This window comes from Moschus berezovskii, chromosome 10 (assembly GCF_049115385.1).
Source record: "Moschus berezovskii isolate FMDL1 chromosome 10, NW_MosBer_1.0, whole genome shotgun sequence".
Classification (NCBI taxonomy): Eukaryota; Metazoa; Chordata; class Mammalia; order Artiodactyla; family Moschidae; genus Moschus; species Moschus berezovskii.
In genome coordinates, this window is record NC_142469.1 from 64,287,484 (window position 1) to 64,296,854 (window position 9,371).

The 9,371-nt window shown below is 38.6% G+C and overlaps 1 pseudogene; it reads right to left on the reverse strand.

The window, feature by feature from the left end:
- Window positions 1–466: 466 nt before the first annotated feature.
- LOC129560902 (U3 small nucleolar RNA-associated protein 6 homolog pseudogene) lies at window positions 467–2,291 on the reverse strand (annotated as a pseudogene).
- Between the last annotated feature and the right edge of the window lie 7,080 nt (window positions 2,292–9,371).

Genomic DNA, 9,371 nt, shown 5'->3' on the forward strand with positions numbered 1-9,371 from the left:
TTCTTTCTTGCCCTTGACAGGGACTCAATGAATGAATGAATAATGAATGATCTAACAGTAAAAATCCAATTCTAACAAAGGAAATCACACCAGTGAGTTTAAGTCCAAATGACAAGATTACAACATTACTCTGTTCCCTCCATACTTTTACAATAAATGCATACTACATATACTTTTATAAGGAGAAAATAGAACTATATTTTCATCTCCATTTTAACTGAACCCAAGGTCTAGATTAAGAGTACTCAAGCATGACCAGGTGTAGTAAAAACAAGTAAAACATTTAGGACCTACATAGGTCTGGCCTCAACGACTGGCTTCTGGACATTAAACAGCAGCTCTCTTTTCTGGAATTCAAGATTAACACATCAACAAAATTAAAGCAGGCCTCAAAATGAGACACCGCCTCAGCAAACTGCAGATGACTGCATAAAACAAATCTGCCCAGAGGGCTTATAGCACTATTTCACAAAGGTGACTGTGCTCTTCCTCTTTTCACAAACGGAGGACTTGATGCAAAGCATGTTTAGAGATAAACTCCTCTACTGACTCTCCCTGCAACATTTTCATGGCTTGCCAATAGAGCTGTCCACAGTTCTCAGGTCTACCAAGCGGGTGGTTCAACTCTTCTTTGATGTAATTCATCCAGAGATCAGAATCAACAGTTCCAAATTCTCTCAAAGTCCTCTCATAATACTCTCTTAAGTTCTCCATCTTACAGGATTCTTGCTCCTTCTCAAACTGGATCATCTTCCTGAAAAAATCAACTGAAAATGGACGGTTTTCCTGTAAACTTTTAAACACATCTGTAGCCTTTTTGTAACCACCACTTCGATAAGCCCAATCCAGGTACAATTCCTTCGCAGGGACTGAGCCAGCTCCTGGGAGACCATAGATAGCTCTCTTATAGATCATTTCAGGGTCTTCTTGCTTTCCAGCATCTTCACTCCACTGGGCCCAAGTAAGCCACAATGGAAGGCAAATCTGGGGTTTCAGGTACTCAAAGGCTTGGTGAAAAACCTTGGTCATCTCCTGGCTCTCTGATGAAATCAGGGCCTCCAGCTTCACCTGCCACATCTCCACTGATTTTCTGAACAATTTCACCCCAGCGTCTGCCACCTGCAGGGATTCCTTCAACAACTGGCAATGCAGCAACAACTTGCTCAACTGCCTGTACTGGAGTTCTGGTAAAAGTTTGAGCTCATGTGCCTTCCAGAATGCAACCATGGTTCTTTGTAGCCTCTTCTTTCTGAGGAGGCGACTGCTTGTCTTCTTAGTAAACCTCTCCATGCAGAATTTCATGTAACACTTCCACATAGCCTCTGTGGGCACAGTTTTCACCTCCTCCTCATACACAGCACAGCACCTCTCCTCCCCGCAGCCCACCTCCTTCGCTTTGGCTTGTTTGGTTGTAGGCAGCTCTTCTCCTGGCTGTGATTCAATCACTAATTCTTGCCGGGCCACATAGTCCCAAGTGACGGGGTCGTCTGTATGCAGAGCCTTAAGGTCATTGTAAATTTCTCTTTACAGATCTTTGGCAAAGTCAAACAGCTGTACAACTGAAAGCAGTGACCATGAAATTTTGCACTTTTAATTACACTTATAGAATTCTTACAGATGATCCGTGCCAACCCTCCCGAAAGGATTTCTTCAGCATGCTCGAGATTCCCCACATCCATGTTGGCTTTTTCAAACTCTTGCTTTTCCTTCCTCAACTTTTCAGCATGCATCAGCTCCATCCTAAAGTATTCCTCATGAAGTTTTGGGCAGCGTGGGTGAAAGCGCAGAGCCCGAAAAAACAGCTGTCTCGCACTTTCTGAAGAAAAGGAGTCTTCCAATTCCCATTTGGCCGCCAGAATCCACAAACCTGGCTTGTTTGAATGAATGGCCAACAAGGAAGAAAATATCTTGCTAAGCTGAACGTTGGCAGCCCACTTCCTACAAAAGGCTATAAAAGACAGCCAAAGTGGAACATCATATTTCCACTTAGTTGCTGCACGTCGGAAGACACTCTGTATCCGACGTATAATAGGATCTTCAATCTCATCCTGCTTAAATGTATATCCAGCGCGAGTTCTTTTTTTCTGGATCAGCTCCAAAAGGTTAATTTCATACTGAACATATCTGATGAAGTCATCCTTTAGAAGACTTCTTCGCTATATTCTGTATTCTAGTTCTAAAGACTTCCTAATGATTGCCCTAATCTCCGCTTCACTGGAGAGTCCAGTGCGCTCCAGCTGCTCTAATTCAGGAAGTCGGTCCTCTACACATTCCTGAGTTACTTCCGCCATGATAGCCGAACTCCACAACCCACCAGAGGTCCTCTCACTGACGACACGCGAAGGAAATGCTCTTTTTCTTCTTAAGTTTCTGGATTCTTTACATTAAAGAAGTTTCTTTAAAACAAGATGCATTTCATTTATAATATTTTCCATGCATTTCTTATACTTATCAAAAATTTGATTTTGATATTCTTTTTAATCCAAGCATAATTTAACTGAGGGGTTATTTTCATTCCAAACTGTGTACTTTATTTTGTTTTGTATTATTTACTATTCATTTTGCTTTATTGTGTTTTTATTAGAACTGTGGTCTCCATTAGGTCTCTGTATTGGACTATGACTTGGTAATTTTTCTGTGGCCTAATATATGGATACTATAATATTCCAAAGCCACTTGAAAAGAAGGATTTTTATTTCCTTTAATTTGATTCATTGTTTAAAATTATGAACTTTGAGTCTAAGATATTTGTTTTCCAAATTTCTGTGTTCTCCTTTTGTACATGAGCAGAGATTTGGGGGTGGGTGATACTTAAGTTTTGTAGGTTACAGTTGTGTGTAAGTGTGTGTGTGTGTGTGTTGAATTACCATTCATTTCTCTTCTTGCCTACTATAATTACCAGCTGCAGATCTGATTGCTACAACCTATTTCTCCATTCCTTGGCCATACTGATATTCCATTTCCTGGAAAGCTGTCATCTAAGCAGTTCATTATTCAACCCCCTAGGTGAAGTCCTAGAACTCCATCTGAGTGCTCTGTTAAGCTTATTGTCTAATCAACCAAAGCACAGCATTACTGTATTGATATTGAAAGTGAAAGTCACTCAGTCATGTCCGACTCTTTGTGACCCCATGGACTGTATAGTCCATGGAATTCTCTAGGCCAGAATACTAGAGTGGATAGCCATTTCCTTCTCCAGGGCATCTTTCCAACCCAGATCTCCCTCATTGCAGGTGGATTCTTTACCAGCTTAGCCACCAGAGAAGCCCAAGAATACTGGAGTTGGTAGCCTATCCCTTCTCCAGGGGATCTTTCCAACCCAGGAATTGAACCAGGGTCTCCTGCATTTCAGGCAGATTCTTTACTGGCTGAGCTACCAGGGAAGCTTGTATTGATATTTTAGGGTAACATAATATGTTGAATGATGCCCCTTTCCATATGCCCATATCCTAAGTCAGGGAATCTGTGAATGTGACCTTATTTGTAAACAGGGTATTTGCAGAAGTAATTAAATACAATCTCAAAATGAGATCATCCTGGATTATCCAAGTAAACTTGGATTATCCAATGATAAGTGTCCTTTGAGAGACACACAGAGAAAAGACATAGAGGGTTAGGAGAAAAAGGCTATGTGAAGGTGAACACAGAGAGCAGAGTTTGCAGCCACAAGATGAGGAACACCTGGATTCATTAGAAGCTGGAAAAGACAAGGAGGAATTTTCCCCAGAGCCTTTGGATGGAGGGAGTGCTACCTGTCTAATATCTTGATGGCAGACCTCTGGCCTCCAGAACTATGAGAGAATAAATTTCTGTTGTAATACTCCCAAATCATTAAACAGCAGCCACAGGAAATTAACACAGGTGGTTACATCTCTTTCTGGAAATGAATGTACCAGAAGTTATCAGAATAGTATCTATATTCACTGCTACATTGGAGAGTGAATACAAAAGCAGAACAAAATCAGTCTTTCATGATCATTACTAGAGATAGTAATTAACATGTTGTGAAGCATCAAGGCCAGGAGTACTCATATATTCATTCAGTGAGTTTCAAGAATATACTAAGGCACTATTCAAGGAGTAACAAATGCATATGATCTCTGCTCTTGTGAAACTGACCTTCTAGTGGATAATACTAAGTAGAAGTTTTGCATAGTAACACATTTGACTTTTGAAAATGGATTCTCTCAAAAAATCTTTTGACAGATATCATTAATACATTTAAAAGAAAATCCTTTGTTAGCTAGTGTAGTAATACCATGTGACCCCTTTCTTCACTGTTCAGTTCAGTTCAGTCGCTCAGTCTTGTCTGACTCTTTGCGACCCCATGAATCACAACACACCAGGCCTCCCTGTCCATCACCAACTCCTGGAGTTCACTCAAATTCATGTCCACAGAGTCGGTGATGCCATCCAGCCATCTCATTCTCTGTCGTCCCCTTCTCCTCCTGCCCCCAACCTTTCCCAGCATCAGAGTCTTTCTTCACTGTAGAGGACACTTAAAGCTCTAATCAACCTAATGTGTGCTTCTGTTTCTCAATGATTCATGTGTGAGAGATTGTTTTATTTATGCCATTATTGTCTAATAAATGACCATGTCTTCAGAATACCAAATGGAACAAAAACGGAATCAAAAGAAGCTGCTGACAATTAAATGCTTAAATAGATGAAAATAAATAGTTAATGGTGTGACTAAGTGTAAGGGTATGGGGTTATTAGAAAAATGTTCAATTGAGAGTATTTCAGGGGGGTATTTTAAGCTTTTCTTTCCTTTTTGTTCATGCCAAGCAACCTCGGGCTATTGAGACTCAAGAGGCTTCATGGTATGAACTGTTAGGCCATAACTTAGTGATCTAAAACACAGCATATGGCAATTAGAGGCGTGTGGTTTCCTTTAAGCTATTCATTTGGCTAGTGTAACAGGAGCACCTAAATTCCTTCAACTTATTATAATTTGGTACAATGGAGAGTCCAAGGCAAAGAAGAGCACTGCAGGACAGAAGTGTTCCAAAATATAGCAGTACTCAGAAGATGAAGGAGAAGTAAGAATTAAGTGTAGAGAACCCTTCCTGTACAATGCAAATTAGACACAGAAGAGCAAAAGCCAGGGAAGGTATATGATCCAAAGAAAGTAAAGTCCTCAAGCTTCAGAAACTCCTCAAAAGTTCTTGTGACCCATTACCCTTTACCATTTTACATTTTTACTTTATGAATTATAAAAAGTGTTTCTTGCTTTGTGTTCTTTTGGAGAAATAGAGAAGCAGTGAATTGTTCCATATTTAAGCTCTAGAGAATTCTTCTTCCTGTTTTTTTTTTTTATTGAATCATATGAAGTTTAATATACCTAAAAAAATAGAAAGACTGTCAACTTTTAGTTGAAAAGTTATCTTTCTCTCATAAACTGAATTGCAGCAGCATCTTCCTCCACGGATAATGAGAAACTTGGAATGCATATATCCCTTGTTCAGTTATCAACCCAGTTTTGATGATTGGGTTTCTACCTCAATATTACTGGTTAATCATAATAAAGCATAGCTCTGTGGTAAATCATATTTGTGCTCTGCAAACAAAAATGCTTGTATAACCAAAACTAGAGTAGTTATAAAGAAATGGAAGACTTGAACTCCAAATGTTTTTCCACTTTTTTGTTATTAATTCATGACAATAATAGTAGTAATAATGAGTTGTTATTTTTTGAACCTATATGTGCCAAATGCTGTGCTAAATAATTTACATGCCTATTTCTGTTTTCACAGTGAACTTGTTAGGTAGGTCTTGTTGTCTCCACTTTATAGGGGAAATCTCTCTTCCTTTGGGCTTCCTTGGCAGTTCAGATGGTAAAGAATCTTCCTGGAAAGCAGAAGCTGCTGCTACTGCTGCTAAGTCACTTCAGTTGTGTCCAACTCTGTGCGACCCCATAGATGACAGCCCACCAGGCTCCCCCGTCCCTGGGATTCTCCAGGCAAGAACACTGGAGTGGGTTGCCATTTCCTTCTCCAATGCATGAAAGTGAAAAGTGAAAGTGAAGTCGCTCAGTCGTGTCCAACTCTTAGCGACCCAATGGACTGTAGCCCACCAGGCTCCTCCATCCATGGGATTTTCCAGACAAGAGTACTGGAGTGGGCTGACATTGCCTTCTCCAGCTAGGCTGCCTCAAAACCAGACCAGGTATGGATATGCAACAGGTCCCTCAAAGGTCATTTGTTTAGTATTTTTCTCAGTTATAGAAACTATCACTGCATAAAACCACTTTCTGAAACAGAAATCTGTACATGTATAAAGTCTGTTTAATTTACTGTTGTTTTATTTAATAATGTGGAATATGATATCAACACAATACATAGAAAATGATAACAATAGCTTGAAATAAATTGTATATATATGTACGCATATATGTATACATATATATGTATTACATGTAACTTGCTGATGGCCTTATTTCATAAACTTCAGTTCAGTTCAGTTAGTTCAGTCACTCAGTCGTGTCCGACTTTTTGCGACCCCATGAATCACAGCACGCCAGGCCTCCCTGTCCATCACCAACTCCCGGAGTTCACTCAAACTCATGTCCATCAAGTTGGTGATGCCATTCATCCATCTCATTCTCTGTTGTCCCCGTCTCCTCCTGCCCCCAATCCCTCCCAGCATGAGAGTCTTTTCAAGTGAGTCAACTCGACGCATGAGATGGCCAAAGTATTGGAGTTTCAGTTTTAGCATCAGTCCTTCCAATGAACACCCAGGATTGATCTCCTTTAGAATGGACTGGTTGGATCTCCTTGCAGTCCAAGGGACTCTCAAGAGTCTTCTCCAGCACCACAGTTCAAAAGCATCAATTCTTCGGCAATCAGCTTTCTTCACAGTCCAACTCTCACATCCATACATGACCACAGGAAAAACCATAGCCTTGACTAGAAGAATAAAATTACTTTCATACTTCAAATGAAATAAACACAAAAAAATAATTTTTATTTTGTGGCACTCACAGAGATGTTGCCTATGGTTCTTATTTTATTTCATTTCTTAGTTTAGGAAGCTGACTTGCATAGTAATGACACTATGAATGCAGTCCTCTGGTGCCGTTTGGTTCTCATCATTCTTTATTGATGCAATATTTTTGCTATGTTTTTTCTTTCATTCTTAATGTTTATAGTCCACAAAGAGCTGTGTTTTAAAGGCCCATCAATGTAATTGTGTGACTACATTTATCTACTCTGAAATGCAATGGACAGTCATTAGTCTTTCAATGGTTTAGAGTTTTATATCTGCTTACATTCTTTCTCATTATTTAGTGTATATTTATAATCTATTCCTTTGAATTCAGTTATAAATCACAATATTCTAGTGTGGACATGGAAGTGATTTATATTCCCTAGGAAAGAGAAATCCATTTGTTTTCTTGGGTTTTTTTTTTTTTACTGTTTCAGTGAAAACATGTATTGAATTTTGGGGTGAGATGTATTCTTTTTTAAAAAATGAAAGAGAGTAATAAAAAGATATTTTAAAAAAGAAAAATTTTACATTGGATAATATAATAAAATGTTGATGTATATAATCTATATTTTACAATGCACATATGTGCATATGTGGGCTGTAAGCCACTTCAACTGTGTCCAACTCTTTGCAACCTTATAGACTGTAACTCTCCAGGCTCCTCTGCCCATGGGATTCTCCAGGCAAGAACACTGGAGTGGGTTGCCTTGCCCTCCATGCACTCCTCCAGGGGATTTTCCACACCCAGGGACTGAACCCATGTCTCTTTTCTCCTGCACTGGCATATGGGTAATTTTATTTCTTTGGAAAATTGGAAGTCACCTCCCTTTGGTCTTTAAGTTTTAGATGTTAAAGAATCAAAGAATCACATTTAAATTAAAATAATTAAATCTTTTCATAAAGGTAAGAAATCACAAGCAAATAAATTTCTATCATGTGCTCAGTAAGGTATTGTGGTGATAAAACATAAGACCTGACCTTAGGCACCCGTCAGTGGGGACACAAGTCTGTCATATCCAAAGTCCTCTTAGCACTAATTCTAAAGAAAAATAAACTCTATCCTTAAGAAAATGCTTTCTCTATGACAAACTCATTGCTAAGCAACTTGCCTTTATCATTTCACAGAACTCTTACGACATGAAAATGTCACGAGGACTTACAGGAGAAAGAGCAGACTACTTGTTAAAGAGTAGTGGGTGGATTTGGATCAGACAAGTTAAAAGGGGCCAGCAGATGAGGAGATCTAGGCAAGGGGTTTGGACCAAGTGCACAGGATAGATTCTACTTCTCTTCACCTGCAGGGAAATGAGCATGTGTTTTAGAGTGAGTCCATTCTTCTGAGATCCATTGGAATGCCCAGAAAGTGAAGGCTATACAATTCTTTTTACAGCAAAAACGAACTCATAGTGAGGTCATACAAAATGGTGGTGTTGGGAAGAGACAGAGGAATTTTTAAAAATTAAGTTAAATAATGGCTTTATTTAACTTGATTTCTCTGAGGAAAGAAGGGTAAGAATTTTTTTTTTCAAATTTTAAATAAGTATAATGATTTTTAAAAACATTGAAAAATATGTTTCTACTAATAACAGCATAGGTGTGGTAGGCAGTTGATTATGAGTAGGGGAGACAAAGAGAACAGAAATGGGAACTAAGCTGTGTCTATGTAGAGATTATTTTGATGGTAAAAGACCCAAATGGAGATCTCCAAAGGCTGCTTAGATCTGAGGGAACTTGTGTGTGTGTGTTTGTGTGTGGGGGTGTATAGTAGTAATGGTATAAGCAATACAGATATGCAGAAAAGATAATTTATAAAGAGCAGAGGAGGAACAATTACAGTTTTGTTTTTTGTTTTTTTTAATGCTCACATGATTTTGGGAAGGTAGAAAATCAGGGAAGTCAACAATGGAATCAAATTCACAGCCCTAGAAGGATGGAGCAGATTGTGCATTCTTTAACTTGTTGCCTTTTCCTGTTTTCTTCATAGATTTAAACACGTTTATGCATTTAACATTTGTTTAGAATGTTTTCTTTGCATAAGTCATTATAGATTAAGTATTTGTAAGCATTTATAAAGTAACCAATTTTATTAGTTGCTATTGATTTTTATAGAATGGAAACAAGATTTGTTTGATGTACAGTTCCAAAACAGGCAACTCCATGTTTTGTAAGTACATCCTCATTTTGTCTCTTTGTGTGTAATACTCACGGATTTATTCACAAGGCAATTCTGCCAAATTCTGCTCCAGGTACAGATTGAAAGCACTTTCTTATCTCTCATGGGAACTTTCTATAAGTGTTAAATGTCAGAATTTGGCCTGAATTGCACATCCAATAAATAAGAAGATAATGTAACTAAAATGTTGGCTTAAAAAATCTTCTCA